The sequence below is a fragment of the Cloeon dipterum genome, chromosome X, assembly GCF_949628265.1.
Source record: "Cloeon dipterum chromosome X, ieCloDipt1.1, whole genome shotgun sequence".
Taxonomy (NCBI): domain Eukaryota; kingdom Metazoa; phylum Arthropoda; class Insecta; order Ephemeroptera; family Baetidae; genus Cloeon; species Cloeon dipterum.
In genome coordinates, this window is record NC_088790.1 from 4,788,068 (window position 1) to 4,815,756 (window position 27,689).

The 27,689-nt window shown below is 38.0% G+C and overlaps 1 protein-coding gene and 2 non-coding genes across 3 annotated transcripts in view; 1 reads left to right on the forward strand and 2 right to left on the reverse strand.

The window, feature by feature from the left end:
• Positions 1-27,689, reverse strand: part of LOC135946563 (CXXC-type zinc finger protein 1-like) — a 176,827-nt gene that overhangs the window by 71,605 nt on the left and 77,533 nt on the right. The window lies entirely within an intron of this gene.
• TRNAL-AAG (transfer RNA leucine (anticodon AAG)) lies at positions 19,598-19,679 on the forward strand. The gene has a single exon. It is a non-coding gene; the product is annotated as a tRNA-Leu (tRNA).
• TRNAL-AAG (transfer RNA leucine (anticodon AAG)) lies at positions 23,265-23,346 on the reverse strand. The gene has a single exon. It is a non-coding gene; the product is annotated as a tRNA-Leu (tRNA).

Consider the following 27,689-nt stretch of genomic DNA (forward strand, 5'->3'; position numbering starts at 1 on the left):
ACCACGTCTTCATTTCAAAATTCACAAACATAATTAAAAACAACAAATTTTACGGTTTTCCCGCGCTTTGCGACGTGTGCCACGCCTTTATTTATAATTTACTGTAAATCACACCCTCGTTTCAAACTTCCCGCGAGTTGCGCTCTCTTGTAATGGTGGTTATTCACCGAGAATCCATGCAGAGGAAGATTTTATTTTCAAAAACTATTTTTAGTTTTCCAACTGTCTAACTTGTGGAAATTATTAAAAAATAAAATAGCGGCATTTTCTACTTTGGCACTTGGCAAAACTAATTATTATGTATTTTCGTTTTGATGCGATTGTTTTTTTTTTTTTTTTTGCTCTTTTTATCCCTGTCCGAGGACCGGAGGACCGGGAAGGGCGCGCACTGCACTAGCACGAATGCTGAAACCTGGGTCCCAATAACACCGCGAACGGATAACATGGGCGCACCAGGCCGCACAGGGACCCAGCTCACTCAAGGGCCACTTGCCTCCGCACCGAGGACTGCATTGAAACGCTAGACATTTGTCCCGTGAAGCCAAATCACGCATGCTGGAAAGGTGCAAACCAGCCCGTTAAGCAATTTGAGCATTTCGAGTCACTAAACTAACCACTTTTTGCCATCTCTGACATTGGGTAGCCAGTATGTTAGATCTCTAAACTGCTCAAAGACCTCCCATTGCTTTGAAACTCCTGACAATGCCTTAACAATGTGAGCCAACGGGCTGGTTAAGTTTTGGCCTACATATTTTATTTTGTAGTTTTTCGTCTTCTCAGTAACTAGCCTATAGAAATTGAGATTTTCTTAACAATAAGTAAAGATTCGATTTCCTTATTATTTCCCTACGTGGTCTGAGCCTTTGGTTTACGAATAACAACCGGATCATCCCTAGCATACTACACTATCCTTTCTTGAAGAGTGGTCACATACAAATCTTTGGGGATGAGTTGTTATTGATATACCCTGCAATTCTGTGCACTTTACTCGATATAACCGATGTAGGATACCGCTTTTGACTTGCCGCTTTATGGGTCCAGCAGACCACTATACCCTATATAATAGCTGGCTTGCGTGCGTTTTTCAGTACATGAATTTCATGATGCCACGGCCCGACTGCTCGTTCACATAGAACTGAGCGGATGTTTTTCCCCGCGCGTCCAATTAAAATGTTGCATTCAGCTCACGCGCTGAAAAATTCATGTTTGATCCACGTGAAATTGAGCTATGGCAAACACGACGGTATTTTGTAAACAAGGGGTATATTGCATAATAGCATCACGCGGGCGCAAATTTATGTTTTCACACCTTTTTGAATTCTAATTGACTCTCTCGGAGCGGCAGAAATGCCAAAAAGATTTACCATTTTCGCCTTTATGAAAAATTTTAAGCACACGGTGACTTTATGAAGAAAAACGCTGGCGCAATCTAAAACAGCGGCCTGTCGTGAATAATGAAGCACAGTTTGCAATCCTCTTGCGCTCGGTCTTTTTTTTTGCGGAAAAGTAATCCTTAATGCTGGGCCGAGGTGCTTTTATTTAAATGAGAAAAAGGTGCTGCTGGCATTCCACTTTTAACCCGATGAAAATTTCTTTTCACAGAGCTGAGTCAACGAAATCAGAGCAGTTTTAAATTTTGGAGAGGTGCTGGAAGGCCTGCTTTTATAAACACACAAGGCATGAGCAAAGGGAATAATCCCCGCCGGCCGGACTATTATTTTTTCCTCTTGGTGAGTTATTCGAGAGTAAAGCGACTTTACCTCTACAACCTATTCACCGTGGCGCAATAGCAAAATCTGTGGCCTAGATGTTCGTTGGAAAAGGGAAAACTAGAAAATAGTCGGTCTCCTGCTGCACGCCGCGCGGATTATCCTTTCTTGTATTCAAAGAGAAAGAAATCCGCACGTTTCTCACTCCGCAGTCTAGCCGTTGTTCTTGCTGTCTTTTTGCGCGACTGCCCTTCGCTCTGGCGGAATGAAAAGCTTTGTCTAGCTCTCTTAATGCGAGAGCTGCGAAAACTTTCGGAAGGTCGTTCCGACGGTGTTGTCACTCACTTTTTGTGTGCGAATGACAGCGTGACTTATGGCCTGAGGAGTGCAACTCTCAACTCGATTTTGCGCTTTATAGACTGACTTAATCAGTCTCTGTTGGAAGTAATGTTGGTTGATTGATGTCTTTATCGTCTTAAAAACAAGTTCGTTTTAAAACGGATATTTAATTAGTTCAAAATGCTGAGAAAAAAATTAATATATTTTGAATATCGGAAGAGTTCAAATGGTCCAGGTATAGCTTTTAATTTTCAAATTTTGTATGCTACTCAAGCGGCGAGCACTGTCTTTTTGTTGCAAATCATGATTTATTTCACCAAAAGGGAAATTTAGCTCATAATTCACTCCGTTGTAAATAAGAAGAACCGAATCAAGCGACAAACCATTTAATGTTTCAAAAATTATACAAATTCTGAAATATTTAGAAATCAATTTTCAAACTCTCAATGATATATTTAATTATATTAATCCCACATTTAATTTTTGAACTGTACTTATAAAAAATGCACGTGAAACTAAAACGTTGAATTAAATATTATAAGCAGAATTGGAAGCTGGAAATATCCTTTTTATTCAACTTTCAAAAGATAATCAATCAACTTTTTGTTTCGCGCGTTTTTGCGAATCTTGCTTGTCATTTTATGATTCTCTTCATGTAATTTAATGATTGACATTTCAATGTATATGAATCATGAACAATAAACACTAATAATAATACTGTATTTATTTTAATAATATCAAATATTGTAATTAATCCGGTATCGCGTTTGGTATTTGTTCAGCACGTTACTGAAAGTTCCAATTAACGATGAATTTATTGGAGGCAAGCAACAATATTGGCTTAACGTGATTTCCTGCTGAATACGTGCCTGCCTTCGCGTAAACATCAAGCTTGATTTGGCTTCTCGAGCCCAATTTCAATCATCTACACGCTAGATCGACTGTGAAATTTGATCAGCGTTTTGGAATTTAAATAGCTACTCATTGCGATCCATACTAAATTTCTTCTGAGAGAATAAATACATAATATTGTTTGAAAGTCACTCATCCAATCATTCTATTTTTGCAAGTGTCTCCCAAATTAACTTAAAATATTCTTAGGACTGTAAATATCAGATTGTAATTATACACAATGATTTTTTAAATCAGAAACACCCTGATATGCCCATAATCTCGTTCCTGGGTACCCTGACGGCTTCTAAAGGATCGATTTGCACATATATTCTAAAAGCTCTCAACTCGGCCGATACAATGGTGTGCAAATCTTACTGATCGAACCAATGCAGAGCCCGTCAGGCGTCGGTAAAGTGGCTACAAATTGGAATTGAAAGATATCGGTCACTCGAGGATTACTCTGACGCCAGGGTTAAATTTCTCGTCTGGACTTATGACTTATCCTCTGCTCAGCACATCTCGTGGACTATATATATGATTCTGACCATCTTATTTTATTTTTATTATTTTTGCAAAAAGATTCGTTAGTCTCTGGCGGCTTAAACAAGCAAAAGAAGATTCATCTACTAACATAAATCTGCCAAAAAAGAACGACACGTCAGAAACATTTGGCTCCACAAGAAAAATAATATTTACAATTGAAATTCGTTACATTTTCTTGCCCTACATAAATGCCAGAAGACTATACATAACAGGACCCTTCCCTCCTTCCTTGCTTCCTTCCATATTGCTCGCGCTATTCTTTTTCATCAGCACATATAACAGAGCATAAGTTGGGAAGCACGCAACGCACAAAGCATTTTCCAACCCCCGTCTTCATTTCCATTGTGATCGCGAACCCCAGCACCAGCATTTGTATTAATAATTCTCACAGCGTTGCTCGCAACTTGTAGAACGAGCCGAGTGATTAATTTCCGCTTGTGCACGCGGTGCGATAAATTTCCCAGTTGGGCTTTACAGCTAAACTAAATTCGCCGTGAATCAGTTCCACTATGGATGCGCTTTTTGTGCAGCAGCGCCAAGATTTATGACGGTGCATCTCTTTGTATGCAGCAACTTTTCTATTTTTCAAACTGCACTATAAATTCGCAGCAGCACGGCTTAAGAGTGAGTGAGTGAGTGAGAATGGCTTTCCGGTCGCCGTTCGTGCAATTTGAATAATAAGTGCTAATAATGGCTCTGAGAAAGTGGCCCCGGTCCATTTATAAAGTGGTTTTGCAATAAATTAAATGCGGTTATTTTGAACGATGACCATGACGTAATGCATTTTTTTAAATCGGCACGTGCACACAGCTCGATGCTGAATGGCTTTGGGTGCTTGGCTTTTGCAGTGCCTCAATGTGCAACTGCTGAAGCTGCCGCTGGACAATCAGCCCTCCGCCGACCTTGACCACGGGAAACGGCTAATACAAAGTCAAGTCCAGCGTAATAAATCGGAAATTAACGCTTTGATCGTATCGATGCTCAATGTACCGCACACGGCGCACGTGTGTGGATGCAGCGTCTCCCTTCTCGTTAACTCAAATAGAACAGAACACACTCTCTAATTGAAAATTTCCTGGTTAGATAGGGATTTCCTTCCGATTCATTAAGTTTTACAACATTTAATCACTGATCGGTAATTTATAATGACAAACTGGAAGCAAATATTTTTGTTAAACGAAGTCAAATTAGAAAAATTAGGGCTGTGCATTGTAAGCCATTTAGGCGACAATAGAAATCATTTAAAATCAACTGATAGTGCATAATTGTGTTGAAATTTATCTCCCCTTTAAAAGAAAGACCGAGTTAAATTGCCTGAATCACAACAAATTTCAGTCAAAATATATTCAAATATTCTAAAAACACGTCAAAATTCATAGCCTTTATTATTCTGCATTCGACCACGCACTTAAACAGCTATTGTTCAATATATTTTTATTTTATTTTCATCCCTGTCCGGGGACCGGGATTTTGTTCACTGTTATTAACTGTTCTTTGAATAAACAATTGATTTTATATTTAAACTGAATAAAAGTTAAAAAATACGTATCAAATTTATTAAAAAATAAACCATCTCTCCAAACAAATAAACTGATCAAAATCTACATATGAACTGTTTGATTGAGGTAAATTTTCTATATTGATCCATGGGCTGTGAGTATACCACGATTTCAAAAATATAAACGTTGAAGGTAAATTTGCGTTACTCGTTTAGTGCGACAAATATTTAATTAGTGTGCGGTAGATAAAATGACATATTAAACAATTTTGCACACGATAAAGGCAGAGCAGAATCGATATTGAATATAAAAATATCAAATACACGCATGCGGTCAACGCTTTTATCGGTTTCATATATGATCGCATCTCTCGCAACCTGAAATGAAAATTTCCTTGTTTACTTGTCCAGGGAATAGAACGATAAGCGCATACGTGGGGCGAGCTAACAAATTCCAATACTTTTCCTCGGGAAATACATTGGGGAGACGTGCCGGCGCAACAGATATTTTTCCAAATGCAGATGAAAAACGTGCTCGCTCACAAACAGACGGTGATTCGCGCTTTTAGAACGCTGCTGGAGGACTTGAATTCGTAAAATGCGAAAACCCGCCTAAAATATGAGTTATATCTCAGGCCCTGATTTGAGTAATTTGCATGCTGGTGTGAAAAAACGGATTTTAATTTAAAAAAAGGTTTGGCCATTTGCATAAAGTGAATATAAATGGGGGTCGCGCCGAGTTGAATTTATGGCCGTTCTGCGCGGTGAGACCAGCGCTGCTATTCAAGGGTGTGAGAGTGCCATTGACAAAAGGGCTGTGTAGCCAGCGGCTGGTGCTCTGCTCTCGTTGTCGGGAAATTTACGCCATGAGAACGTGCTTGCGGTGGGGCATTAAAATCTGCACAAGCAACATTAATGGACGCGCGTATCGCCGCGTAAATAATGCTTATATACTTGCCGAGAAGAAAAGAACCGCGTGACGTGCTGAAAGTGAAAATCGGAATTGAAAGAAATTCATTTTACAGCTTTTATGCACGGGTAATCGTCCGATTTTGCTACTATGTATTATGAGGGTTGTTTCGCTTTCGCTTAGCGCTAATTAAAATTTTGAGCGTCCTTTTTTATGTAATTCGTGTATATGACAGCTGCCAAATTTGCAGCTCCATTCCTCTCATTTTGACACCTTTATCGAGCGATGTCGGTGGAATGAATTTATTGAGCAGATTTTGTTTTATAAACGGTTTTGGGGGAAGTGGAAGCATATTTCCCTTACAACGGATTTTGTACAATTTTTAATTTTTATTACAACTGGCTAATTTGCATAATTGACAACGTAACATATTATATGCGGTGTCATCCCTGCATTTCTTTAAAGCTAAATATACTTGTAGTAAAATGTAATAGAACTTGTAGAATATGCAAAAGAGACGTAGGAAGGGAAAAATTTGAAATGAACCAAAATTTGAATTTAGCACTGTATATATGCTACGCTACTAAATAAAAATAAAACATTTTAAAGTGATGTTTCTTTTTATTTTTATTTTTATTAAGGGTTCTATTTTATCGATTGATGTTTTTAGAAATTGCGTTTAGTATCAATTTTTAGAGCTTTTCCAGCTCAAGGTTTTTAATATTTTTTGCTCATTTTTATTAGCTATTCATATTAAAAATTCTTCATAAAGAATCAGTTTAAAATAAAATCGTGATGTGTCATGTTGCAATTTTCATTGGCCAAAACAGTATTCACTTTCATGTCCAGAAGAAAGCGGTCAACTTAGAAAAGACGTGTGTCTCCTCCTAAGAGTTTGACCTTCATTATTTGATTAATTTGCCAGGATTTCTATCGCTTGGAAAAAGCCTGCTTTCTTTACTGGAAAAAACCGGACGGACAACTGGGTGGACCCTGAAAAGAGAGATGACAACAACAAAGTACTGGTTTCTATATATACTGGAGATTACGCTGAGCCTCACAAACGTCATTAAATGCAGGTTTGAGCTGTAAGAAATCCGTTTTACGGTATTTTCCAACCGCGGTGCGCGATGTGAAATACACACCCTTCCGCCACAATGGCATTCACTTTTCCCTCCAAAGCTGCAGAATTCGCTTCCTAAATCCAAAACGCAGGCAGGACATTTTGCCAGTTGGTGCATGATCCCTGCCTTAATCAAGGATTCACACTGTAAAGCACAAAACACTCCATAAAGGAAAACGAGGGTCCCGACTTTTATGCGAGGATTTGCATTTATAGCTCTCAGGCTCAGCCCGCCATGCATCAAAGTTTATACGAGTGTATATAGTTGCAAAGCAGCGAAATGTGCAAAGTTGTAAAGTGAGTAAAATCTCATATTCACACAAAAATACAAATTAAATTTAATGGAATTTTAAAATGAGTTAGTTTTATTCTTAGAACACACACGTGTGTGCATCTGAATAGATTATAATCAGCTTATCTCGTCAACTTCTCTTCTTGCTGGCTGCGGGGGTTGAAGTAAAGGCTGGTTGCCTCTTGCGAATGAGCACTCAGCGCAGCCACCACACAAAGAGCGCTGAGGAACGTGAGGTGTTTATATGCTCGGAATGCCACGTTACTGTGCGCTTGACTGTGTTGTTCTTTATAAGCGCGCACCCACGCCCCTGAGGAGAAAGCCATTAGCTAATTGCAAGCCAAGTAACGCTGAAATGCGATCAGCGGTGGAAACAAAAGTGTGCAGCACGAACATATAAAGGGATTGCCACGCAGCTTCAAGAGATGATGACTTAACTACGATATTAAAAGCTCTCATGCGAGTCTGGTGCAAGCTATTTGCATCAGACGTTGCAGCTAACGTAAACATTAGGGTGCATTGGATGCATTTGAAAAGCTGAACTTAAGTGATGAGCAGAACTGCTGACGGTTGATTATATGTTTTCTATGATATTCAGCCTAATCAGCCTATATTATGTTTTCTTTTGACGTGCTGAAAACAAAAATCGGTTAAGCCAATCGCCGTAGAATCATGAAAAACTTTTTTTGAAATAAAAATCTTCCGACTTATCTACGGCGAATGGCTAGACTAATTTTTGTTTCAGCACGATTAAAGAAATATTATGAGAAGCAGAACTGTACAGCAGCAGGATTGAGTCTTAAATCACAGCGCAAGTTCAATAAAATCGAAAGGAACTACTGGTGCCATCTATTGACGGATTCAACGCAACTGGTGAATTAACCAAAGCATAAATTCTTTACAATTTTGAAATTTGACTTTGGTTTTTTGATTGGAAAAGAACTTTTGGAAAAAATAAATAAAGTGAGGAACGTGTGTAACCGATTATTTACTGATGATGATCCTCAAAATCGATTAACAAACATATTTGTTAGCAAAAAATAAGATTCTAATTAAAATATTCAACTATATTGAAAAAACGAATTATTTTTTTCACATCCCTACAGTAATTTTTAAATTAATATTATTAATATTTTTCTCCATTGACTGTGTATAGGTGCGGTTTAGCATTATTTCCTGTCTCGCTGTATGAACATAAAAAATACGATTTATTCTGTATAGCAAAAGCATTGGTCATCGATAATGGATATTCTGATTGAAAATTCAGCAGCATTCAGCGCTTTTATGGAAATACGACTTTTGCGATCAGGATCATTTTACGCATAAATCAATCCTTTATATGAGTTAAATCGTGCAGGCAGCAAGTTCATAATTGGATTTGGAAAACAGTGAATACTCGATTAAAAGCAATCATTTTATCATTCAAGCAGGCCGTTGGATTTCTAACAAATAAAAAGTGATTTCAATGCAACTTACAAATAAAACTCCCTGAAAATAAATTAGTTTTATTATCCTTCTCAGAGTGTTTATAATATTTTATGAAATGTTAAGCGTGTTGCAAAGTATCGATAAAAAATTAAGAAGAAAGTTTTTATTTATACGAATTTTCATATTACAAAAAAAAGGCAATTCTCGAGGGCAAATCTCAGCTGCCGATATTGCATTCAGACCATAAATATATAATCATATCTCGGATTGTGGGTAATCCTATCCCTGCAAAGCATGCGAATCCCGAAGCTGCAGCTTCAAGCGGATATACCCTTTAGTCAGCATTTTTCTCAGTTATAAGGGAATAGGCACGTGTCTGCGGCGTACCCTTGATTCGGACCAAATTCTTCCGCTCGATAATTCCGAATTTGTTGCCCCCGAACCCTTTTCGGCAGGTCTTTTCATCGCAGACAAGAGTGAATAGGAGTGTTCCTCCTTAAAAAGAGTGCGGCACGTTATATTTTCCACACAGATTTTTTTTCTCCGTCTCTGCGTCGGTGTGTGGCCGTGAAACGAGGTCTGTCTGGCGCATCACAAGTGCTCGCATCTACGGCAATGTGCCATCTGCCGAAAAAAGTGAGTGCTCAACTGCTCGCACCGCTGCTGTGAAATCTGAGTAGGTGTGTAATCGGATTGCTACTGCCATAGCAGCGCTCGCTCACTTAATCCAGATGGATCGCATACTTGAAAAGCGTACAACGGCGTTAAAACACCCTTTAATGACTCCCAAATAATTCGGCGGAATCGACTTCGCAGCGATAACGGATCGATTTCCAATTTGATGATGATACGAAGTTTCGTTAAGACGCCTGCTGTTTAAGGGCTCATATATACTGGAAATAATGCTCGCCTCTTTCGGTGCTCAGGTGCAGCGCTTTATTTTTACGCTCTTCTGCTAAATTTATCACTGGTGTGAAAGTAGATAGCTTCTGTTTATTAAAGGGAAAGTGGTTTATCCTAGTATTAGCGGAACGTTGTCCGTATAAAATTTTACGGCATTACGTAAAACCATTTACTTTATACTGTCAATCAACATTTTTTATCGTTTAAACCCTTCCGGCTGATCAAGCTAAGTGGAGTACCACACGACAAAAAACGTTCTTGTGTGCATTACCGTAATTCGACCCTCCGCGAGCCTGAAGGGTGTTCGTCTATATAGGAACGAGATTTTGGGCGTTGCCTGAGCGCCTTGATGGTTACCAAAGGGTCGAGTTGAATATGTTCTGATAGCTCATGGCTTGGTCGTTCCATCGGTGTTCATATCGAACCAATACAGAGCCCGAATCTCGGCGTCCGTAAAGTGGCCACACATGCAAATTGAGTGACATCGATCGTTGGAGGGCTACTCTGACGACAAGAACTGATTTCTTGCCTGTGCTGATGGTCTTTTCTGACCTCAGGGGTGACCTCAAGCATTGTGCACCAGCCAAAATCGACAGATCGTGCAATATTGATTTTCTCAATATTCACCGGAGCTAAAAATACCCTTTAATCCTCTGTATCTCGAAAACTATCTTGCAAATTAACAGACATGTTACACACTCTCAGGGAAAAATCCCATAAATATGAAAAAAAATATAAATGGCATTTCTGCTGATAATAAAATTAAGAATAATTTCAAAAATTGCTCAAATTTGAAAAATTAAAAAAATTGTTTAAACTCTAAAGTTACATGATGTCTAAACGAGCATATTTTAGCACAAAATTAAGTATTCTAGTATACCATTCGAGCTTGAGATATTTTAATTTTTAAGAAAAGGGCCCGTTTTTTCTCCAGATTTCTCCCCGGATTTAATTTTTGTTATGTTCAAATTCTGTCTTTTAACCGCATTAAAGAGCAAGAATTAGAATTAGATGCAGTCGTCCCTACTCTGCTTGAACAGCATTTTACAGAGTACTATGCTTTTACCCGCAGTACCGCGCGAATTGCCACAAGCGTTATTCTACGTTTGCAGTTAATTGCCAAAGTTAATTGCAGTGTGCTCCGATCTCATTGTTTTGTGTGTCACCTCTGTCGTCGAGTAATTTAATAGGAAAGCAGAAGGGCGAATATAATCTTGTTTTTAATGGGAAAAACCACCCACCCGGCTCCTTTCTCTCGAAGAAAGTTGGAAATGAGCTTCTACTGCTGCTTTCTGGTTAATCAGCATTCAAGTTGCATGAGCTTTTCCGTGGAGTGCATTATAGGTTTACCTATAGCTTGTCGTTGCTCCACATGCATTAATGCAACTGAAGCAATATTAGAGTATTTTCTCTTTGAGCATCCCCGTGGAGGCTTCGAGGAATACGCAGTGGGTGTCTCTATTAAAGTCTATAGAGTTCGTGATATTTTATTCAGCAGTGCATCATTCAAAGTTAGTTAGCGTTCTTATTTGCTTTACCAACCACGCACTAATTAGAGGTAAATTAGAGCGATCAGCAGTTTCGCAGAAGCTGAGCCTGCAGTCAAATAGAGAAGTTTATAATTACAATGAAACTTTTTTAAATTAGGATCAACTGATATAATTTAGCTCAATTACCAGGCAGAAATTTTCCTTTTTTTTAAAAAAAAAAATAATAAATCAATATATCTTTTATCTACTGTAGGAAAATGATCCGATCGGCACACAATAAAAATAATCTCGCTGCCAACCGCATCTTTTAGGCTTATAGAAACGAAATATTATACACATATTTATAAGAAAAATAGCCGAAAGCTAAAAAACATACGTAGAAACTACTCCTGTTCGCAAGGTCAAGTTTCCAGCATCACGTCATAAAACATGAATGGTGAAAAACGAGAAGCGCATTTCGTTTTCAAATCTTTGTCCACTGCGTGTCGCATGCGTGCAGTCCAGGCAATTTTTTGCTGAAGCACAATAGTCACAGCTAAAGAACCCACATTTTATCCAAAGAAGGACGCATTCGATCACTTTGATCCGCTATTTATAGATAATCACTCCGAAGATCAGAGCGACAGATTTCGAGCCGACGATATATTTAGAGCAGGGCCATTCATAAAAATATTTTTATTGAGTGAGTTCTTTGAATTCTACACCTTTGAATGAGTGGATAATCTCTCACTGAAATTTTATTTATCAGAAGCAGCTAAAAAGTCCGCGATAAACCGTGTATATTTTGTGGCTGGTCTCTTGTCTTCAAGAGAAAAGTTTCGTTTTTTCTGTTTTGAATCAAAAATACTATTTTCATAATTATTAATTCGATTTTATTGCAAATATTAGGACGTTTAATTCCTTGATAAAGAATCCAGCAAATGGAAATTACACAAAGCCCTTATTTTAGCGGCATGATAAACTATAGCAAAGGGAATATATATGTCACTCACACTTCAGCGAGAAATTATAAGAGTCCGCAATTCGAGAAACGCAGACGTTGCGATTTAAAACCCTTTAAACAACGGAATTTCTGAATTTTTAATCTAATAATAAAAAGATTCTTTTTGTTCAAATTTTAATCGCTCTATTATTAATTTAAATGATGCTATCGCAATACATTGTCTTAGAGTTTTTTCTTCTTTGTTCACTATACCAAGGTAAATCAGAATGATATACGGACTTCACGGACCTGCTAGAAAAAATTAACAACATACAAGACCAATCAGAAAGAGGAGCGACTCTCTGTTTGACTCCTTTCTCTAAATGGTCGTCGGCGTTCTTTTGCTAGGTTCAAAAGCAAATGTTGCCTAAGCAACGGTTTCCGCTGGTCCAGGAAGTCTTTTCGAAATCGTAATCCGTTTAAGATTAAAGCTGAACTCTAAATAAAAAATTGATTTCAATCTCAAGAATCCTTATTGTTAGATCCCGTTGCCCAATTCAATTCAACCGTCAACAATGGGAGCGGATCCTTTGCAGAAAATATTGTTTTGTCATGAAGATTTCAACACCTTCGTAAACCGTTTTATTTTACTCAAAAACCTATATTATGTTAAAAATAATATTTTCACTCTTAAAATATAAGGCAAAAATATTATAGAAATTCCCTTTTAGATTTCTCTTTAGTGATAAATAAAATCCCTCAGAATTATGTGACACCTCTGCTTCCCTGGACACAAACGTGTTTGATCCGCCATCAGAAGCATATCTCACAACAAATCGAGAGTTGCACGTGCATGGATCACCACTATTCCTTCTTCCCCGTGCGCGTAATAAAAAAGGAATTTCGCGAGTCAGTAGTTTGATTGAAAGAAAATACTTGAGCGCTTTTCTTCCACCTCTTGGACGCGGCTTAGAATTTTCAAGAAGCTGCGCTCGGCGTGCCTCCTTTGTGTTCGATCGATTGGGCAGCACTTGTGAAATAAATCATTAATTCCGTTCCCTGGCTCGCCCCGCGCGCTCTCGCAACAATCAGTTTTATTTTCACATTCTTGTGGTCTAGCGCCTTTAGAAAATATTCAGTCAAGTATCAAATGTGCATTCGAATTCTGCCCTTTGTGGCACTCGTAACATTTTTCGGCACCTTTGAGCCGTACTATACAAATTTATTGGTCACACTCACGTCGAGTGCAGCTCTCTCGAGTGAAATCAACCGCGAAATCCGTCCACTGTGATGTCTTTAGCCCCACTGTGTCTAATTGCTCTTTAGAACCGCCCTCGCGCGCAACCCTCAGACGTCACACGTCACACAGACGCTCAAAGCAGCAGCGGCGGCTCCTGTTAGAGATGCGCCGGTTTTGAGCTGTGCGCCCAGGCATTGAATGGTCCGCTCCTCATTAATTGTGCTGCACGCTTCTCACCAGCAAAACTTTTGCGGGCACTCCAAGGGGCATTGAGTAATTGTGGTTTTCAGTGTGCTCCCCAGCAAGTAATTCATTTCGTTTTTTGTTTTCATTTTAATTTTGCGTGCAGGTTCTTGGAGGAAGTATTGTATTTAATTAATTATTAAGACATGAGACGGAAAACTGAAATTGTTATGCTCATTTATTAGAATAAATAAAACCCTTGGCTACATATTTAATCAGGAGAGCAATACAACGAACGAGGTATTTCTGGTTGTGTTTTACTCTTCTCCTTGTTTCACTAAATTTTTATTTATATTGAGTTATAGTTTAATGTGAGGCTGATAATTACATTAAAAAATTTCGAAACACCACGAGAGCAAGACAATATTCAAGATTTCAGTTTTTCGATTTTTTTCTTTATGCTCTTTAAACATTTTTTTGGGATAAAATAGTTTATTTTGTAAGGTCAAGTAATTCCCGCAACTAAATTCTGAAATGAATCCTTCCGTATAAAATAACTTTACATAAAAACGACAGCTAAATCATGTTTAGGGTCAAAAAACTATACACATATTTATAAAACCATCTAAATCGACTATACTTGGAATTCGTTTGAAATAGATGAATTTTTTAAAAATATGAAATGAATTCCTTGACAGACGCCTCAAACTAATACCCCTCCTAAAGATGCCGAAAAGAAGAAATCCATTCTTAAGTGTATTAAATGGCTACAAATGGTCCTCAACCCTTCTATAGGGATAAAAGATTTAACATGCACCGCTTCTGCGTTGGATATTTTTTTTCTCCTTATAAATGATGTGTGTGGTCCATCTCAGCATTTTTGAAGAAAAGCTCAGCAAATCCCTAAATAGCAAATAAAGAAAAAAGGGACGCCGACGCCTTGTGTTTCATTTTATACACAATCGCTCGTCTCAATTTGTCAGGCCTTCACCATTCACTCAGAATTCAAATTTATTCATTCAATTCCATGCGATGCTTTACTCCGAAAAACACGAATGATCATCCTGGTGCGTGGGCCCATTGTTTTGAATTAATGGATTTAACGCGACGCACGCGATTGTCTGTTGGTTTTTTTTCTACACTGACTGATTGTGTAAACGATGCGTATTTCCAGAAGGCCGTAAGAGTGTTTTCTAGCCTGAACACGTTTATTGTCTTCAATAGTTCTGCCACCCGTCCACAGGCACACCATACATGATTACGACTATTCAACTATGTTAATTTATGACTCATAAAAATTTGATAATTCATATTATATTGGTGATCCAAAGATCGCAGTTTTATTGTGATGCATTATGAAAATCGATTAATTCTACAATAATTCATGAACATTATAACCTTCTTTATTTAATTTGCCAGGGAAAACCATTTCAAATTTTCCGAGACATTCCCTATTTCAGTGCTCGCTTCTCACAGAAAATCGAGAGAATCCCGTAGAAGATTGCCAAATTGCTTCAATTTTGAACGGTTAACCAATGGCAGCCGGTCATTTTTATTATTTACTGTTTTAAGTGGAAAACATGCGGTTTTTCACTTTAATGCATTTGGCGAAATCTGATTGAAAACATTCATACTCCCGTATTTTAGAAGGAGTTGGGACCAACTAATAGGTCGCTGCCGTATGGTGGACGCATAATATGGCCCTCTTATGTAATACCCATCTGAATATAATAGATTAAGAACTGCAGGGAATTGTGGAAATAGATTCTGTCACCAAATATAGTTTGAGCTTGATGTTATTGCTGGAAAATGTTTTGAAAACATTTTTTTGAAACTCAATTCAAAAGAACAGAGGACTTTCCAGCATTTTGCGGGTGTTTGCTATTGAAAGCGCGCACGTGTTCAAAGGAAAAGGGGGCATTATATTTTCTTTAAAAATAATCATTAAAGAGATTAATAGACATACAGCTCTTTTTTTCTGACATAATCCTCCAAATGTGTGGTCTTTCTACAGTAGAAGAATTCAATCTACCCGCCTTTCGGATATCAAAGGATATTTATTTAATATATGTGGATTCTGAAATAGTTTGAAATATATTTATGTGCGACATAAATGCATTTCAAAGAAAGATACGGATTTACAAATTCAAGCGGGAATAATATAATAATCGTCTTTATAGGCGGGTGGATTTACTGCTTCCGTCGTTTACATCAAGACTCGCATTGTTAAGGCATTGTCAGGAGTGTCAAAGCAATTTTTTATTTATTTGTTGTTTATTGTTCATGACTCATAACATTTCGTACAATTAAATCAATAATTAAATTACATGAACAAAGGCAAAAAATGACAAGCAGGATCTGCATAAACGCGCGAAACAAAAAATTGATTCGACGTTGTCCTCAATGGGAGGTATTTGAGCAGTTCAGAGATCTAATACTGGCTACCCAATGTCAGAGATGGCAAAAAGTGGTTAGTTTAGTCACTCGAAATGCTCAAATTGCTCAACGGGCTGGGAGGCGCACCGGCGCCGACTCGCTACTTGCTGGTTTGCACCTTTCCAGCATGCGTGATTTGGCTTCACGGGACGAATGTCTAGCGTTTCAATGCAGTCCTCGGTGCGGAGGCAAGTGGCCCTTGAGTGGGCTGGGTCCCTGCGCGGCCTGGTGCGCCCATGTTATCCGTTCGCGGTATGTTATTGGGACCCGGGTTTCAGCATTCGTGCTAGTGCAGTGCGCGCCCTTCCCGGTCCGAGAGGACAGGGATAAAAAGGGGAAAAACATAAAGCTACTATTGATTGGCAACTCTTTCTTTATACCCTTTCAAGGCCATGGTGCACTGACCTACGACTCATTCAGAGTGTAAAATCTCAAAGAGAGGCTTGGAACATAGAAGAAAGGCAGTCGAGCTATACATGTGTGTGATATATGTATATATGGAACACGTCCTTCCCATCCTTATTCACGTCAATATTGCGTAACTGGAACGCAGATGCGAAATCGCATTTCTATGGAATAACAAAAAATCCTACCGTGAGCACTGCAGAAAAAAGGCAATTTCCTAGATATAAAGAAATATGGGAAAATGTGAGCTCACAGGGATAGTAAACATTGTATTTTGTCATCCTGGCGAGAGTTTTCAAAGAATTTAAATACATTATGACAAATTTTTTTATTTAAGTTTCAAATTTAACCTGTTTGTATAGTACAGGGTTTGAAATGTTACCAAGACCAATTAAGAATGAAAGAATAGATTTAGAAAAAAATGAATGAGATTTTCTTATTTGGTCAGGAGGTAAAGTTTAAAAAAATAACTTTCCCCTATCTTAGGCCTGAAACAAACATTTTCAACACCCTGCAGTTGGCATGGGTCCTCAGATTTGGATGAAATTTTCTGGAGAGGTTACGCTAGTACACCCTAAAATATTGGTCCTAAATTCCTAAACCCAGATCATGTAGATGGCATAAACATAGCAATTATACGAATTTTACTATGTACAGAGGATATTAAATAAAAATCAACTATACATACTCTGTGGTGATTTTACTTAAAAGGTTGAGCGGCAAACAGTGTGAAAAAATCTCGCACCAGCCGCTTTCCTTGAAGTTGCAAACCTCTTTTTCAGATCTCCTCAGAAGAATTAAAAAATTTCGCAAAGTAGAGCCATTTGTAAGAGTTAGGCTTATTTTGTTATACTAAAATATAACTGCAACCTGGATTTTATTCATTTTCCTATTTGCTGCTATGTAAGAAAGCCCCTAAAAACCACCCCTCTTATTTGGTTGTGCTCAATGCAATATAGGGTGCAGCACAAATTAGTAAGAGCCGCGAGCGGCATCTATCTGAAAAATGATGCAGCATTTTTTTCTAATGAAGGATAGGTAAAATTTAACTATAAAGTGCAAAAGGCAAGTAGAACAATTTAGATCGTACCTCGCAGAATCAGATATGAAAATGAAACAAACGGAATCAACATTTTGTGTTACTTAGATTACTTACTGTTCGAATCAGAGGGAGATTTAGAAGACCATCTGGCGCCTTTGAAACGATTAAGGTGACAACGCGTAAAACTAGTTTGCAGCTTTTTAATTAATTCTGAAAATAAATCTTTTGCTCTATGTGGCTAATTTGGACGCTAAGCCATAATAAAGTCGTTATAGCGAGCAAGAAGTTGAGCTAAAAATTCCTCTAATCAAAAAGCTGTAATAAAAAGTGTTGAGAAGTGGAGGTCAAGACGATCTATGCAATCTCCCCGCGCATACATTAACAGTTGAGCGAATTGCGCGGCAAAAACGTCATATGCCGTAGTCCAAAATTTGAATACATAACAGTATCAAATTTCAGGGCCGCCGTGACAAGAATTGTTGCAGAATATTAAATTAAAGTGGACAGTTATTTGCTTTTTTGCCCACTTTTCACCGCGGTTAATTACAGAGTGGTCAGCAGCGCATAATACGCGGCGATCCGGCCGCGAAGCATAATAGTAATCAGCGCAGTAATGACTCGGGCCGAGTGTTACGGGCGATGGCACTTAATAAAACTGACCAACACTGCCGTCCAGGTCGTTTGTTAATATCATCTTAGGAGTTATGACCCAATTTTTTTCTCGTCGTCTGCCTAGCATAAAATCATTTGAAACAAAATACACTCTAATTTAGTGATATGCAAATTACAGCAATTTGCCTGAAAAGTCTCAACAGCTGAGGGGCCAAAGATGTAATGTAAGCCGTGATTTTTTGCAAGTCTGAATTAACATCTCATCTACTTGATCATCTGCTACTGTTACACACTGCTGCTGGACTACATTCCAACTGGGGAAATTGAATTAAATTGGTACGAGCTTTTGTGGAACAACAGATTATTACGTCTTCCGCGTGAAAACGATACTCAAATCGTGAAATTAAAATTTGCATAATTTAAAAGAGATTTCAATCATCTAAACTTGCATGTACAATTTAAGGCACAAACCAAATTAATTTTTTTTTTTAAATTTATTAGAATCTGGAGAAAATTTGAGGAATCCAAGGAGAAATACCCCGAGTTTCCCTTGCATGTGCGGATTTAACAGGCTCTTAAATGTCAAAGATTTGGAAGTTAGGAGTTTTCTCCGAATCAGTTTAGACTGGTCGCTCAACAAACTATCTGGAACTTTAGAACTCATCTCGTCAAATTGAAAAGCTCATCTCGTCAAATTGAAAAGCTTTTCCTTTTATCTCAATGAGGTAGGACATGGGTCAAGGTCACTAAATCGAATTTTAAAAAAAACTGAATTTGAAAATAGGTGTATTCTAGTTTTAAATTTTGATATTGCCATCTTGTAGAGCGCAAAAAAAGGCTGGAAATGACTAACATCTGGAATAGTCGATGATGGTATTATCTTTTATTTAAAACTAAAAACAAAAAATATTCGCTTTTTGGATTTTTGAAAAATGTTTCAACTCCCAAATCTCAATTTCTAAGCATCAGAATTGCCAAAACCGAACACCATTATTGACTTTGTTCAGATAGCCAATGCAGTTTAACGGTGCAAACTCCTCAACTCTTAAAACTCACGATAAAAAAACTTGAAATTGTAATTTTTATTGATTGCAGTGCACAGGATTGCACCTCTCTGGGAAGCGGAGTTGAGCGTTTAGCGTCCTTAAACCACTTCTACACATCATGGGATGAATCGAGTAAAAAAGGTATTTTTTATTTTTGTAAATGTGACTCTTAGAACTCGAGAAGATGTAGTTGACACACGCCGCCGGTTTTTATTACGGCGGACTCCATAAGAAAAGACGTTTTTCACCACAACTTGACTTCCAAGCATCAGATTTACATAAACCGCACACTTCACTCGTCATAACCTCCCCTAGGTACCTGAAAATAAATAAAAGAGTGCAAACCCCTTTCAACACCCTTAGAAAATGAAATAAATGAGTAACATGAGTATAAATTTATTTTAAATTGGGGCAAAATAGCCCTGAGGAACCATAATAAAGACATAATATTATGTATATATTTCAAACTAAATTGTGCTGAAAAACACGTTTAAGTCTGATAGAAGCTAAGGAGCATTATAAAATGCTTTTCAGATCCAACTTACTATAATGTTTTTAGTGGCTTGGAATTGGCGCCACAACGGTAGCGTGGCCGAGCGGTCTAAGGCGCTGGTTTAAGGCACCAGTCTCTTCGGGGGCGTGGGTTCGAATCCCACCGCTGCCATCATGTTTTGCTAAAGATTTTAGTTTGAGACGTTCACATGCTCAGGAAAAGAGATCCACGTGTTTTTTCTTTTAGCAAGCACAGTTTGCTCCTCTTCATCGGCAAATTAAAACCAAAGGGAGCACTTTGGCGGTTTTAATAACTTTTTAGATCACAGCCAAGATTTTCCTCGCAACCCTCTGATGAAGTTTTCGATCAAGGTTATAATTCTCAATAATTAAGCATTTTGCCGTGGAAAGCCGGCAGGATAAAAAAAAAGTTCAAAAAGGCTTTAAGACCGAGCAAATTAGATATTCGGCACGCAAAGTCTTCCTCCTTGAAAGCTACGAGCAGTTAATGAGCAAAAGCCATTGGTATGGGCAATGTAAACAGGCGGATTATTTGCTGATTAGATCTGCAGATTATAAAAACGAGCCAGATTTGGTCCAGCCGAAATAATGAGGCGTGAATCCAAACACTTCTCCTACCTATCTGATTATTGATCGCTGCCTCCATAATTAGTTTTCAATTTGCGATTAATCGCTCTGCGCTGCTAACAATTTGATTTTAATCTATGTATAGGCACGACAGCGATCCATTTACACGTGTAGGATTCCTAGACAGTAATTAAACCCTTCCATTCAATTAATTTTGTTTGCATGAGAGTTAAATTTTATTTTAATTTTTCGACAGTCTGGCCAACAAACCTTTCTAACTCTTTTTATCAATATAAATAAATTATTGGACGTGTTACATATCACTTATTTAAATAAAATCACAAAACATTATAAAATAATATTTATTGGTATGAGAGAACCACTGTGAGACTTTATTGCAATCACCGTATTGGGAATTTATTCAAAAATGCAAATCCAAAATGGGCTATGATTTAAATCTGTCGTGACGTAATACTGTTTTTTTTTTTAAATTTCATACCTTTATTCCCGTAACATCTTGAATTTGACCTCAAGAATATTTTGAAAATCAATTTGACAAATTAAAAATCGATTTATTCTTTGTCCATTCGAGATAATTCTTTAGGTCTTTTTTTAATTATTTTATGTAATTTAATGTATGGTAGAGGCTGGATTTTTATTTATAAATAAAATTAAAAAAATAAAGCTATTTATTTTAATAATAATACAAAGTGTATGTGTCACTCGCATTTTCGGATTCTTCCATCAAGGAAAAAGGTCCAAAAAATATGTTAAAAATATACATTTTGTTGTGAAAATTTCAACAAAAATTATTATTCCTTGAGCACAAAAAGACCTGATTTTGGAAATAGAACTAAAGCATTGGTTTAGACGGTGTTAAATGATTTTTACATTGGTTGAAGTAATATATGTGTCAAATCACATAATTCAAGGTTATTTTATTGCGATTGAACGGTGAAGATAAAAATAGTCGAACTGTCAAAATTTCCCAACCAACATTACCTTATGGTAAAAAGATAAGAGCATTGGAAGAGGAGGCAGAAGAAAATGATCCTTAGAGAGCAGAAGGGGAGTTGTTCAGAGGCCAGGAAAGGCGCTGTAACAAATCATTTTCCTCTGTGATGCTGCTTGATATAGAAAATTTGAAGGGTTGAGTGGAAAAGACAATAAACGTTGCTATTGGAGTTGAGCAAACAATAGAGCTACGCAGTCATGTTTGGGCGAACGCTGCTGACATCGGGCTACTGATAAAATTGCCTTCTTCATTTTCGCCCTCGTGCGCCAAATCCAAACGCTTCGTGGAACAATTATCAGTGAACTCGAGCAAAAAAGCTTACCACTGCCGAGTTGATTGAAACATCAGCTCAACCTCTATCCACCCCTATAACATAAAAACAGTTTTTTGGCCGTTCCGTGAATGGAGTTCATTTGTTCGACTGACGAGAGCCTCATCATCGGCTCTATTCAAATTAATCAGTGCGCTGACAAAGAGTCTCTTAGAATTTAATTATCTTTAGTGATGGGATTTAAAAGGAAAATAATCTATATTTTTCTGAGTAATACTGATTGAAGTTTGATTGCAATATTTGACAAAAAATAATAATTAAGTTTGTATCAAAAGTGAATGACGGGTCCAGTTAAAGAGGATTGATACTGAAATATTCTTAAAAATTGTTGTTGCCAATGCATGACCCTTAGAATTTAGTTGAAGCCAAAATTGACTTAATTTTAAGAAGCAGTGTAAATTATTGAAAGAGGCTGCAAAGTTAGAATGCCCTTCAAATGGTAAGAACTGTCTCCGTTCTTGAAATCTGATTTTATTTCACAACAAAGAGTTTCCCCAAAAAGTGTCATACACTGTTGAAAATACATATCTTGACGAGAGGAATCGAAATCTGCCAAGAAATTTTTTTCTATTGTATCGTCCTTTTTCGATTATTGCAAATTGTAGAACAAATTGTTTATCGATCAACTGTTTATTGCATCCAACAATGGCTACAATGAGCAGTTGTTTTGTTTTTCTATAATATGCAAACAATCAGGAAAACTTTGCTGTATAGTTATAAAATTCAAATTTAGCGAATTTTCTCCGAAATTTGCAACGCTAGACCAGATTTTCTCTCGTTGAGATTATGTCCAACGGTGCATAACACATTCTGGGGAAACTCTTTGTTGCGAAATTTAATGAGATTTCCATTAGAGAGACAATCCTGAACATTTAAAAAGCATGCCAACTTAACTGCAACTTTTATCAAAAATTCACTGTGCAAAATCAATTCAAGCCAAGATGTTGCATCCTCTTTAGCTCAAAATCATGCGTAATACTCACAGCTCCATATATCGCATTCTCTTTGTTCCTCCTACTATATTAATTAGTTCTGCGTAATTCAAGACGGGATTTCAGAAAATTTATAGCACGCTCTCGCCTGCTTTGTTGAGCGCAAGAGGAAGCACGTTTCGCAGTCATGAAGAGTTTAAAGGAGCCAAGTCGCTACCTTTGTTGTGAGCGCATGACGGAGAAAATATTTAGAACACAGACAAAAAGCATAGAAGCCCGCAAAAACCGACAATTTGCGAGAGCTTCTAGATGCTGGGTGGTCCCGCAGCCACGTTAAGGCAGGTCGCACCGCTGCACTCTAGGCTAATTCGAGATGCTTTGTAATTAGCCTTATCTGCTGGATGGCATCGTTTGTTTCAGGAGCCAACGTTTCAGCGCGGCAGCCGACCAAACTAATTAAATTCTTGTTAGCAGGGCAAATAAATATTGTATGTATAGCGCCCGGTGGGACAGGCCTACAAGTTAAACGCTTTCCCACTAGCTGGCTGGCTGGCTCCCCGATGAAGCTGTGTGAATGTGTATTTATACGTTGCGTATGGCACTGCGCCAAATTATAGCTCTATTATTGTATCTAAAGCGTCTGCTCTAATCTCATTTGTGCATATTTCATTAAATATAACAATCGACGAAATTGGATAATTCAATGAAATGTTTGATGTGTACGTCATTCCACCAAAATACACTGATTGTGTCGATTGTGCGAGTGTTTATGCCATTCAATTTCAATCACTATTAAAAATATATATTTGCCTTCCTAATTAGCTGAAATAGCCTGGGTTGATCTTTCCCGTGAAATTTCCACCAATTTTAAGACGCCGGAGGCAAAACAGTTGGCAGCGGTGGGATTCGAACCCACGCCCCCGAAGAGACTGGTGCCTTAAACCAGCGCCTTGGACCGCTCGGCCACGCTACCTCATTAACTATAACAGGAAACACCAACAAGCTTGGTTTTACTGATGAGTTTGTAATATTTTTACCAGTATTTCATTTTCTAGATCAAAATTGTTCAAGGCTTTTCGCACCATCTGCTCTCCATTATGCATGCCATGTAGAGCTAATGTAATCTCAATTAATTGAACGCGAATTTTAATTAAGTCATAAATAACAGAATGGTCGTAAAATGACATTAACACACACCGGGCGAGATTCTGCACCTTTGCCTGCTAATTGGAAGTGAAGTCCATTAGCTTCTCTCACTGTATTTGCATATAGCGCGACGAGCGTCCCAACCTCAGTGGCCCAGATTCAATAAATTCTAATGGAAAATGGCAATAAAGATTACGAATTAGATTCAATTAATAAACGCGACTGGGCGACCAATGGAGCGTTTTGTCTCGACAGCAAATTAATATATTTATCTAGCTCAAATTTAACTGTAGGTTTTTCTAGGGTTGTGCAAAAATGATATAGGAGTGTGGCTCACCTGAAAATTAAAAAAGAAGGCGTGGCACAAAGTGCAGGGAAATCTTAAAAATGTAACGTTTTTAGCTAAAATCAAAGTCTAATTAGTATAGCGGTCCAGTTTTTCGATAATGCAAATATACATATAGTGTGAAATGGGGTTGAGGGTTGATCACCCTTAAAACCCCTCAGCTGTCTAGGAGAGGTTGATACGAGTCGAGCGGTGTGCATGTTTTGCAATTCTGACAGTCAGAACCCGAGATTAGGCCTTTCCAAAATTACCAACAAATAAAACTTTTCAATTTTATATCAGCATTGCAATCGCTAAAATCAGGTTTACGTCATCAGAATTACAAAAACTAATTACTGTTTGACTTCCCTTCCCCTCCCCTAGATGGTCAATGGGTTTTTGGGGTGATCTAACCACCACGCCCAATTTGCCATTTTTCTATGTCCATAGAAAAAAACATAATTAAAAATGCTATGACATTTCTGTTTCTGCTCTTTAACTTTATATTTTTAACTTTATCATTCTCTATAGACGGTAAAAGGTGGTAGATTTTTATCAATTTAAGATGAGGGTTATGATCTGAGAATAAGTTAGCTGAAAGTTACGCGATTTTTACCGTTACTGCAATGCACGGGCTGGAAGTGGGTTAAGGGTTGAATGGTTGATCACCCTTGAAACCCTTTGGTAGTCTAGGAGAGATTGAGACGAGTCGAGTGGTGTGCAGTTTTTGCAATTCTGATTTTTGGAACAAGAGATTTAGAGGTGACAATAGTAACAAAAACAAAACAAAACAATTTTTGTCACTCATCGTGTGCATATTTACCTTTTTAATGACATGCTAGAACATGAATGTATTTAAATACTAATTGAAAGTGAAAAATATGGTTCTGGGCGTTTAATAGGTCAACAATTTTATCAAGACCGAGCTCATATGGCGCAAAGAAAAATTCTGTAAATTAGGAAAAAATGTTTGGCAACGAACTGCAGTTATTGGGATACTGTTCCCAGGGAATCGTCGCTATCACAGTCACATTCTCTGTTTGCCGCAACGAATGTGAATTTGTGCAATATTTCAAATCAAAATAAAAGTGTTGTATGAAGAGAGACAGGATGTTGATGAAAACACCGAAATCAATAGAGCGCAATGCGATTGGACTGGTTGCGCACCCCTCGACATGTTGTTGTAAAATGTCGAATTCAGAAGTCAGCGAACCAAAAGCTAAAAACGGCTGCTACAGGTCTCATTGCTGTTCATTTATTTGCACAACTGATCTTTTGTAAAAAGCAAGTCTTCCATACTTTGCCCATTTTCTTTTCTCTTATTTTGCTTCGTGGAAAGGCTTTTTTGGCAATTCCATGGTGAATCGTATACATTTCTCCAGTGAAAGCTTTTTTTCTCAGTTTTGTCAACCAGGTAGAGCAGGCAGCAGCTATTGAGGTGGCACGTGCTTCACCCTGGCTTTTCTTTGTCAAGTGGTCCAGCAAGCGAGGCAAAAAGCCCGGGAATACTGGAAAAACATTATTTACCTGCTGGTCGCTATTAGATTGGTACTTTCACTGTTTCTATGGAAATGAGTTTGTATAAAAACATAAAGTGATTGATGAATTACTAACAGTGTTTTTATCTCTGTCTTTTTCCAAGCCATTGAGAGCCCTAATTCCGATTTTTCCATTGAATAAATTCAGGGATAATGAAATCGTTATCTAGGCGGACACTTAACTTTTATTTTATTAATAAGGCACGCCCAGTGAATAACAGAAGCTTAGAAAGGAATAAATTCGAATTAGGAAATGAACTTTTAAAACAAAGAGGATTTTCCAGCATTTTACAAGAAAGTAGCCAGCCGTTAGAGAAGGAGCACGTTTAAGCAGATAACGTCATCCTCGTGCCCTTTGCTCTACCGTCGAATGCATTTATTCGCAGCCTTATCTCGAAGCACTAAGCAACTTTCCTCCCTTAATTCCTTTAGCTACTCACCGTGTTTAAGGCAGCCACCGAGCTCTCCTCCGTTCAAAATAAATTAGGCGCATCAAGCTCCACCGCTAAACAAACGCAGCAGGAGGTGCAAAAAGACTAAGCCGTTGCGTATAATTGTTTTTGCAGGAGGCAACTCACTTAACTCAAGAGCAGACGAATTTAGTTTTGCGTATGCGCACTTTTTTACGCCTTTTGGAATAACATCCTGCTTGGGAGATAAACACACTAAAGCTAAATTAATACTGATGAGAAACTTAAAGCTTTCTGCAAGGGATTTTTAGTTTAAAAAAACCGAAGCTGATGGTTTAGATAATTAGCAGAAAGTTAAAAAAACGATTTAATTTATTACATGCTTCCCGTGCATGAAATTAAAGTGTTTTTGCCTCAATTTAGTGCTGTATGTCTGCAGCGGTAGCGATAAAATTGGCTTGAGAGAGAAAATCGATCCTTTTTACTCGTCAGTGATGTCACAGAGACGAAATCCACCCAGCACTATACGTGTAAAACTTCGTCAGCGACGGATTGGCCAGATGCGAGAAATTACACTGTCACTGCTGCGGCTTAATTATCCTTGTGGACTTGCTACACAGGGTGAGTGCGGTTCCCAAATCAAATCATTGACGCGGGGGCGAGAAAATTGGCAGCAGAAAAAAGCGGGCGTCTCTCCCTCTGCTGATGAGCCTTTTCCAACTGTCAGAAAATATATCCTTTGCCATATCTTTTTATCAGTTGACGTCAGCACTGCAAATATTGAACAATTTGCGAGAAAAATTCCTCTGCAAATTTGTGTTAATATTTTTCTTGGAGCTCGTAAATTTCAAATTTTCTGCGTCTTTCTTATTGCAATCTTCCCACGAGTAAAATTAATACGAAACAACGCAGAACTAAATTCATTAAATTTTCACAGCCGCTCAACAAGTGGAGTATTCAAATATTGAACTTTGATATCAACTGACAGGGGTTGAAATTCATCCGCCCTAGTCTACTTGGCAACAGTTTGATATTAAACCGCGAGAAGAGCAGGAGGGGATGTTCAACTCAACGCATTCCAAGAATCTAATGAAATTTAGGCCCAATCAAGTTTCACGCCGGTGCGCATTAAACACGGATCGTCTTTCTAAACTACAAATCAAAAGGGCTGTGCGAAACTGGCAAAAACGATACCTTTTATTGATTTTAAGCAGATTGAGAGGCATTTAAAATCGATGATATTTTCTAAAACCACAAAATTAAATAGATTGCAGCCATAAATCTCAATGGAAATGTGAAATTCTGTGATTTTCACGCGCTGTGCGACACGTGCCACGCCTTATTTTTTAAATTACCCGGGAACCTCGCCCCCCAATTCAAAATCCCGTGAGTTAAGCCTTCTTCCATTGGTCACTGCTCAGAGAGAATCTGGTAAACGTGTTTTTTTAATATCAAAAATTACAGAATAATAAGTCAGCCATTTTTTTCCAACGGTTCACTCGTGGAAATCGATTATTTGTCGTGTCAAAAGAAAATTAAACTCGCAGCTATTTCATTGGTGGTATTTGGCAAAAAAATAAAAACCCGATTTGTCTGGTCAAAATTGATTTTTAAACAACATTTTACTTAAATGGTTAACAAATATTGACTAATTCGATTTTTTACACTTTCCTAATCTCGGTGGATGTAATTGTATCTGTTGCGACGTGCCAGAGGTGAGGAGGAGTCCAAGTTTGGGACAGGAAAAGGGACCCGGTCGAGAATTAGAAGTTTGGCCCCGAAGCGCGCAGACACTGGGCGTTGCTTGGGCTCTCGTTAACTAGATTAAATATTCCGGGTGCGTATTTGGCGTTAATTCCTTGTATCGCGTTTCCAGCGACGTGCCCCCGTCAATTAT